The following is an 8155-nucleotide window of genomic DNA, read 5'->3' on the forward strand; positions in this document are numbered from 1 at the left end:
GTTTCTTTTAAATATCAGAAGTTCCTAACTGTAATGTAGCCTGATTTATCTTTTCTTTTTCTCTAAGGGTAGTGCTTTTTCTGTTCTGCTTAAAAAATCTTTGCCTAGACCAAAGTCATTAATAAATTCCTCATTATTCTAGGGGCACCTGGGTAGCTCAGTCAGTCAGCCCCTCATTATTCTAGGGGCACCTGGGTAGCTCAATTTTGGCTCTGGTGGTGATCTTGGGGTTGTGAGATGGAGCCTCGTGTTGGGCTCCACGCTGAGTGTGAAGTCTGCTTGGGATTCTCTCTCTCCTTCTCCCTTTGCCCCTTCCCTCCACGCTCTCGCTCTCAAAAAAAAAAAAAAAAAATCCTCCTGAAACGTTGTTTTACCTCTCAGATTTCACCCTGCCATCTACCTAGAACTTATTATTTTCTATGGTGAAAGGTAAGGTTATCTGTTTTAGATGTCGAATTTTACCAGTACCGTTTGTTAAGACCATCACTCTTCAGTGCCACCTTATCCAACTGGTATTCAATAGCGCTAATCAAATAGAGTAAAACCTGAGAAGAATGTTCTCTTTTCTATCACCTATACATCTTTTTGTTCTGTACCTGAAATCCTTGATAAAAAGATTTCTCTAATTTTTCTTCCTGTTGTTGTTGTCGCTATTGTTAAAGCAGACTTTTTTTAGATGCATTTTAATGATCCTTAAACCAAGACCACCACAAAATTCCACCACGGTCTTGGGGTTTTGCCATAGTCTTGAGAAAGCAACTTAAAGTGGTTTTTGTTCTGTTTTTGTGTCTTTTTAAGTATTTGTCAGGAAATGAAAGGGATAATGATTGAGGTCAAAATTCTTTCCCAGGATAAAATATTTTTGCTGAAAAAAATCTGTACTTCCACAAAAAGAAAAAGAAAGCAGACTTTTCACTGAAATGTAGTTAGCATCATGTAACTGGAGGACGTTTGCTTCTTAGGTTATGGAAAATTTCTGATTTCTAAAAATAGTCTGACTTTCAAGGTTAAAGAAAATCACATACTTTGCTTAGGTGCCACGAGAAGTAGCCTGATAGAGTGAAGGGCTGAGGGAGACTGGACTCAGAGCCATGTTCCTGGTTTCCCGTTCCTTCTCTGTTACTAGGTATTTTTTCTACTCTTCATTTTCTTCTTTCATACATTTAAGTGTTTCTGGTCAGTAGTTCTTTTACCCCTGCTGTGACTGTGTCACATGTGTTTCATTGTGCAGCCGACACCAATATGTATGCCTGTCACTATGTCACTGCTTGGCCTCAGATTATTACTTTCATTACCCCCTATTCAGGAAGCTTTCCTAAAGGCAAGAAAACAAAAGAAATAAACTTTATCCTCTGTAACTTATTAAACATAATTTCCAAGTGACTATTGTTAAAAATTCACTGGTCACCGCATGAAGCTGAGAAGTTGGAATAGCCTATAATTCCTCACGGACCCTACTTCTTTATTATTTTCTCAATTTCTGTCACCAAAATCCTAGACACTATTAGCTTTTCTTGCAATACAAAGAGTGCTGATTTTTTCCAGCAGTCCTAAGGAAATGTATAGTTCCTCTTCATGTTGTTAGCTATTGCACCTTATATCCAAAAGGCATGTATTTATTCACCAAGAACTTAAAGGGAAAAGATAAATCTGTGACTCTGAAACAGTGAAATTAACTTTCAACTTGTAACATTATTTCATTGAATCTAATACTGCATCCATTATAAGACACAGCATCATTTTGAGCTCCACTAAGAAAGAAAAAAAGTTCTCAATTAAACCAAGAATGATCTATTGTAAGATATATCCCAATAAAAAATATTTAAGTACAGAAAAATGTCTCAGAATCTATGAAATACAGTAATCATATTAGTTCTCTAATTAAATGATTTACTGCATCATATCCAAGAAAAAAAAAAATAGAGGTATGAACCTGGTAGCCCTCAAACTCGGCTGTCTGTTTTGAACCATGAGGGGACTTCTGGATCCCTTCTCTTGCCTGCTGAATCGTAGCAGTGGGGGGCAGAGCGCGGAGTGGGTCCAAGGAATATATATTAAAAAAAATCAGCCAGCTGGTTAGCAAACACTCCTCATTTGGCTCTGCTGGTCACTTATATTTGGGGACTACTGGAACAGAGGAAGCCTATTTCTGATCATTGGCTTTTTATCTCTATTATTCTGCTGCTGTTGCCAATTTCAAGAACCAGTAATAGGTGACGTCAGTGGAAGAGCTACCTACTATGTTGCTGAATTTTTTTCTCTTCTGTAAAAGGAAAATGGATTGCTGGACTAATGCTCTTGTCAAAAAATGGGGATGTAAATTCAATTAGTACTGAAACCAATTCTTGGCAAAAAGTTAAAAATAATTATTAAGCAGATACTTTGGTTTTTAGAAGGAGTAGGTTGATCAAAAGAACCATATGATAGGGGCGCCTGGGTGGCTCAGTGGGTTAAGCCGCTGCCTTCAGCTCAGGTCATGATCTCAGGGTCCTGGGATCGAGCCCCGCATCGGGCTCCTTGCTCAGCGGGGAGCCTGCTTCTCTCTCTGCCTCTGCCTGCTTGTGATCTCTGTCTCTCTCTCTCTCTGTCAAATAAATAAATGGGACCTTTAAAAAAAAATATGATAGATTTGATAGCTAAATTAACCTATTATTTCTTCTTTCTGATTTTTAATAACTATCTCTAGGTTCTCAGGGAATGACATAAACACAGTGTACTGTCAATGCAGTAAGCCATTTGATAAGTCTCCTAGGATCTCCTTGAGGACTTGATCATGAATTATGTACCAGATGATATTAAGTGAGTTCATTTCAAGGCGGGCCAAATAAATAAAGCAAGGTTCTACTCTTGACCCTATCTTATTTATTTTTTTTTACAAATGATTTGATTGAAGGCATAACAACACATTTGTCCAATGTGAATGTGACCAGAGTTAAGAGAGGGCTCACTAATGCTACAATCGATCAGAGATTGGCTGTATGATCCTGCCATGCCGGGATATCAGGAGGGAAAAAAAACACACACACACACAAAAAAAACCAAAAACACCTTAATTGAAAAACTGTGAGCTTTCATATTTTGATTAAAAAGTATAATTCAAACAGGTACGGTACATGCATAGTAGAGATGTCTGCACATCTTGAGCACTTTATTTGGAAATCTATCATAATTATAAGGTATAAGGTAATTGTTGAAAAAACAAAAGTATTAGCATGCTACAAGGAAGCTCACAGCTCCCTTAATAGAATAACTAATTCTCCAGGGCTCGGCAGTGGACAGAGAGTCTCCAGATAGAGATGAGCAGCTGGACATCACAGCTTTACTCTTATCCTTTAATAGATCACACAGGCACCAACAGCTGAATTCTATATATCCTTACTCTGGCACAAGCTATAACGTAACAAAAGGTGCCAGGAAATGAGGCAATTTCCACACAAAGACTACTGTACACAATTGGCTTCTAGGAATGGCTCTTCTCAAACAGCAGGCTTGCCTCAGGACCTGCTATGGGTGTGATCCCCTGCCCAACTATGGCATTATGTTTCCTTGCTAACCATTCAGTTGCTTCCGTGTGCAGCGTCTAATTTCCCCAGCAACTGAGAGTCCTCCAAACCCTTCTGAAGACCCCGAGTGGAGTGAGGAAAATGATCCATCTCTTTCACATTGTAGACCCCCTTCCAGGTCTTAATTCTATTCCCAGGATGTGTCTTTTCCATGGACAACTGACATGGGTTGTCAGTTGTCAACTGTCAAATGTCTACAGAAGTAGACATTCCCGTCTACTTCAACACAATGAGATTCTGGTTTCTATTCTTGTGATCGGCATGAGAGTACACTTTGGCCTCAGCAGGACAACTGTGTCCTAAGAGTCTAACATTAGCACAAGATGCACACATATGGGCAGGGCAGGGATGTCCTTTCTCTCAAATTACAGCATTATCCGCATGAAGAAATAACGTCTCTGACTTTGCAATATGCCAAATCTTGAAGGTTAAAGTCAATTCTGCATGTCAAAAAGAGAAAACTTGACACACTGCCATGTTTTCCAAAGCAGCACCTCAGGGTGAAGAAATTGGAGGAGTGAAGCTTGCACAGTAATACAGGGAGATGTGCTAGCTTTCTTTAGTTTCCATGAAGCAGCACCTGACAGATGTCTGAACTTAAGGTTAATTTCTGCTCAAAGAACTCTGATTCTCTGACTTGTGTTACGCTGTTCTAGACAGTAGTACTGAGACCACTGGGTATAAGATACAGGGAAGCCGACTTTGGTTCAATGTGATTAAAAACAAAAACTCTCATATACCTAGAACTGCCCCATCAAAACAAACAAACAAAAAACTATCCTATGATGTGTCCTGGCTGTTGTTAAAACTAAAGAATTCCCCTGGAAGGAGAGCTGGTTACTGAGTGGTAGGTAAATAGTTCAGGATCTGCTGCTGAATTGCTAACTTCAAATCCTAGATCCACCAATCACTACCGGTGACCCTGGGCATGTTACTCAAATTCTCTATTTCTCAAATTCTTTTGCTGTATTATGCAAATAACAATAAGGTTGCTAAGGGGATAAAACTAATTATAGTTGAAAAAATTTGAGAACAATGGAAGGTAAATATTAAGCACAATAATTTTTGGATTTTATTTGTTCCTTATTCTGTGATTCTAACCTTAGCCATTTTCAATGTTTCTGACATTCTTTACAGATAAGAAAGAATCCATTAATACGATACTCAGTAGGGCAAATGCTTGGGTTGATGGGCTTATTTGGTTGTGTGCTATGATTTAAATGCCCATTTAGTAGAAATATGCAACAGATAAAAAATAAGTAAGTTTATGTTCTTATAAAAACAATTTATAATTTGGTGCCTTTTAGGTGGCTTTAAGTTATATTTGGTTTAGCATTAAGAAAAAAAATTAAGTACAAGAATAGTAAATTCTAAAACAATATAAGCACTGCAGAATTGCATAAGTAAATAAATTTTTTCTCCAGACTAGTTTTTAGGCTTATAAATAAACATATATAATTTTAATTAGTTTACCCAAAAAATGGAATCATACTCACATGCTGATTTATAGTTTCCTTTTTTAAAAAAAATTAAGACAATTTTTTAGAGCAGTTTCAGGTTCACAGCAGAATTGAGGGGAAGGTCCAGAGATTTCCCACACACCCCACCGGCACCACACACGTACACAGCCACTCTCATTATCAACATCCTTCACCAGAGGAGCACATAAAATGAAGGTCTCAGAAGACCAGTTCTTCAAACTCTGAGCCTGAACCCAGTTGGGATGTTAGCTGCTTGGTATTAAGCAACAAAGAAGACTTGCCTTCTTAAGTAAGAGTGAACACAGGTACAGATTTGGAATATTCTTTATAAAAACCACACAATGAAGAAGAAAATATATCTATGTATGGAGTAAGGAAAAGTTTTTTATGTCTAAATAAAACGTGGAAGTTGTCATTGCTTGAAGGGATTTCCTATTTTTCATTCTCATTGATGATTTGCTTTTTCTACTGTATTGTCTATTGTCTGCTTAAATCCTACTGTGAAAGGATTTTTCTATTGCTCTGAGAACAGGAAAGAAGCAAAATTAGTGTATTATATCCCTAGTAAGTTTGAAATTAACAGAAAAACAGCTGTTTAAGGCAATTCTTTTTCCACTCCAGAGTTCATTTGAATAATGTTTCTTGAGCATTTAAAATAGAATAGAATTGGCTCTAGATCACTTTAAAAATGTTGGGCCTGGAACAATCTATTTTATAAAACAAGGATAATTATTTATGTCCAATTTCTAAAAAGAAACACAGATGGAAGAGAACCTATGACATTTAAAAAAAGTAATACATAGGTACACTAAGAATGGTTTATATGTATTGTAGTGTCTAGTTTCTAGACATATCTGGAGACCATATAAGGATATTATTCATATATTAGATTTCCACTTCCTATTAATTTTGACACCGGTTTAATCAAGTCAAGTGATAACACTAAGTAACTGATGTGGTCTCTACAGGAAAAGGGTGATTGCTTAAGCTTCATTCCCAAAATGTGCCCTAGGAAGACAAGAAATTGATTTCTATGCGAACATCTCTTATTGAACCAGAGACTTGCTAATTCTATGCAAATCATTCTGGGAACTGGAATGAGACAATGATTTGTTCCTTTGCAGGATTAGTCCTAAGACATACACCAAGAAGTCAACCATACCTCACTTTTTTTAAGGTTTTTATTTCAATTCCACTTAATTAACATAATCCCAGCTCACTTCCTGGTGCCATAACCTAGCTCTTTTCATTGTTTAAAGTATGGACTCACATATGTTACTAAGATAGTATCTTTTAGACATTGCCAATTCCCCCTGCTTTTTGCTTAAGATTTTGTTAAATATTTGGAGGACATAACTCTTCTATAAGAAGGTATTCTGTAGTCTCTGTCTTAATTCTTTTATTCAAGATGTATTTATCAAGTTCCAATAATGGGCAGGTATCTGAGAAGAAAAGAGACAAAGATTCCTTTCCTGTGAAGATTCTAATGGAGAGATAAATGATAAACTATAATAAACAAATTAAATAGAAGGGTGCAAGACAGTAATTGCCACAGAAAACAGGGAAAAGGATGAGGGTAAGGGAGACCAGGGGTTTCTGGAGGAGAAAGTGGTGTGCGGCAGGTTACAATTATAAACATGACAGTCAGGGTGGGTGTCACTGAGAACTGACATCTGAGCAAAGACTTGAAAGCACTGAAGGAGCTTTTATTTAACAGAAACATTCTTTTTATTAAAACAACACTTTCATTAAAAAAATTTGCATCTTTTTATTTATAACGTTTTATTTATTTATTTGAGAGCGAGAGGGAGTGAGAGAGACATAGTGAGAGCAGGGTGAGTGGCACACGGAAAAGCAGACTCCCTGGGGAGCAGGGAGCCTGATCATCCTGGGGTCATGACTTGAGCCCAAGGCAGGTGCTTAACAGACTGAGCCACCCAGCTACCCCTAAAACAACACGTATAAAAAATACTGAGACTGCCATAAATTTCCCTGTACCTAACCTTTTTGGTATCAACCCTTGATCTACAGGTTAGCAGATTTGCATTTCTGTTCTTTTTCATCTGCACCGATGTTGTTCAAATATGAAATGGAGTTAGGGCTACATTTAAAAGAACATAGCATGTAAATTATCTAAGTAACAGTAGCAGCAATAATGAGTATTTATTTACTGCTTATCATATACTAGTAAGATCTTGGGCTTAGTATTTACTCTACATTATTATCCCAACAAAATCCCTAGATTAGTTCTGTGTTAAAACAGAAATCACAAGAACACCTGGGTGGTTCAGTTGGTTAAGCCTCTGCCTTTGGCTCAGATCATGATCCCAGGGTCCTGGGATTAAGTCCTGTATCAGGCTCCTTGTTCAGCACGGATTCTGTTCCTCCCTCTGTCATCTGTCTCTCTCTCTCTCTCTCAATATGACAGACAAAATCTTAAAAAAAAAAAAAAAAATTTTTTTTTTTTAAAGGAAGAAAGAATACGAGAGGTCCAAATGTTGTCACTTATGCTAGGCCGTGGCACCAAACGAGCACTTAACATCTAACCTAATTACAGTTTCAGCCTCCACCCAAAATGTAGTCTTAAACAGGTCAGTTGGGAATTAATTTGCTGGTCGGCATCAATAAGATAGTCTGTCACATGGACCCCCTCTATCACCCAAAAAGAGATGAGGTAATCTACATCATAAGACCCTTTTTCCCCAAAAGAAGGTGATCTCACCTGAGAGAATCCTTTTTTCTGTTTATCATTTCCTTTTCCTGCCTTTAAAAATGTTTTCCTTCTATGGTCTTCTAGAACTCCCCTCTACTTGCTCAGTGCTGCCTGATTCACAAACTGATTAATAAAGCCAGTGAGATTTTTAAATTCTACTTGGGTGGATTTTTTTTTATCGAATTCCTGTGAGATAGCCCTTGTTATCCCCATGTCACAGGTTAGGAAAAAAGGATCCCGGAAGTTAGTGAACAGCAGAAGTAGAATAACAAAATTTTGCTGTTTAACTTGCCACTGTTCCCTAGTACGTACAGCACAAGTTGTAGAATGTAAGATCACTTTGAATGGTACAGACAGGAACACTTTTTGTTACAAGAATTGTGTACTTATGGGATGCC

Source organism: Neovison vison, chromosome 4 (assembly GCF_020171115.1).
Source record: "Neovison vison isolate M4711 chromosome 4, ASM_NN_V1, whole genome shotgun sequence".
Lineage (NCBI taxonomy): Eukaryota > Metazoa > Chordata > Mammalia > Carnivora > Mustelidae > Neogale > Neogale vison.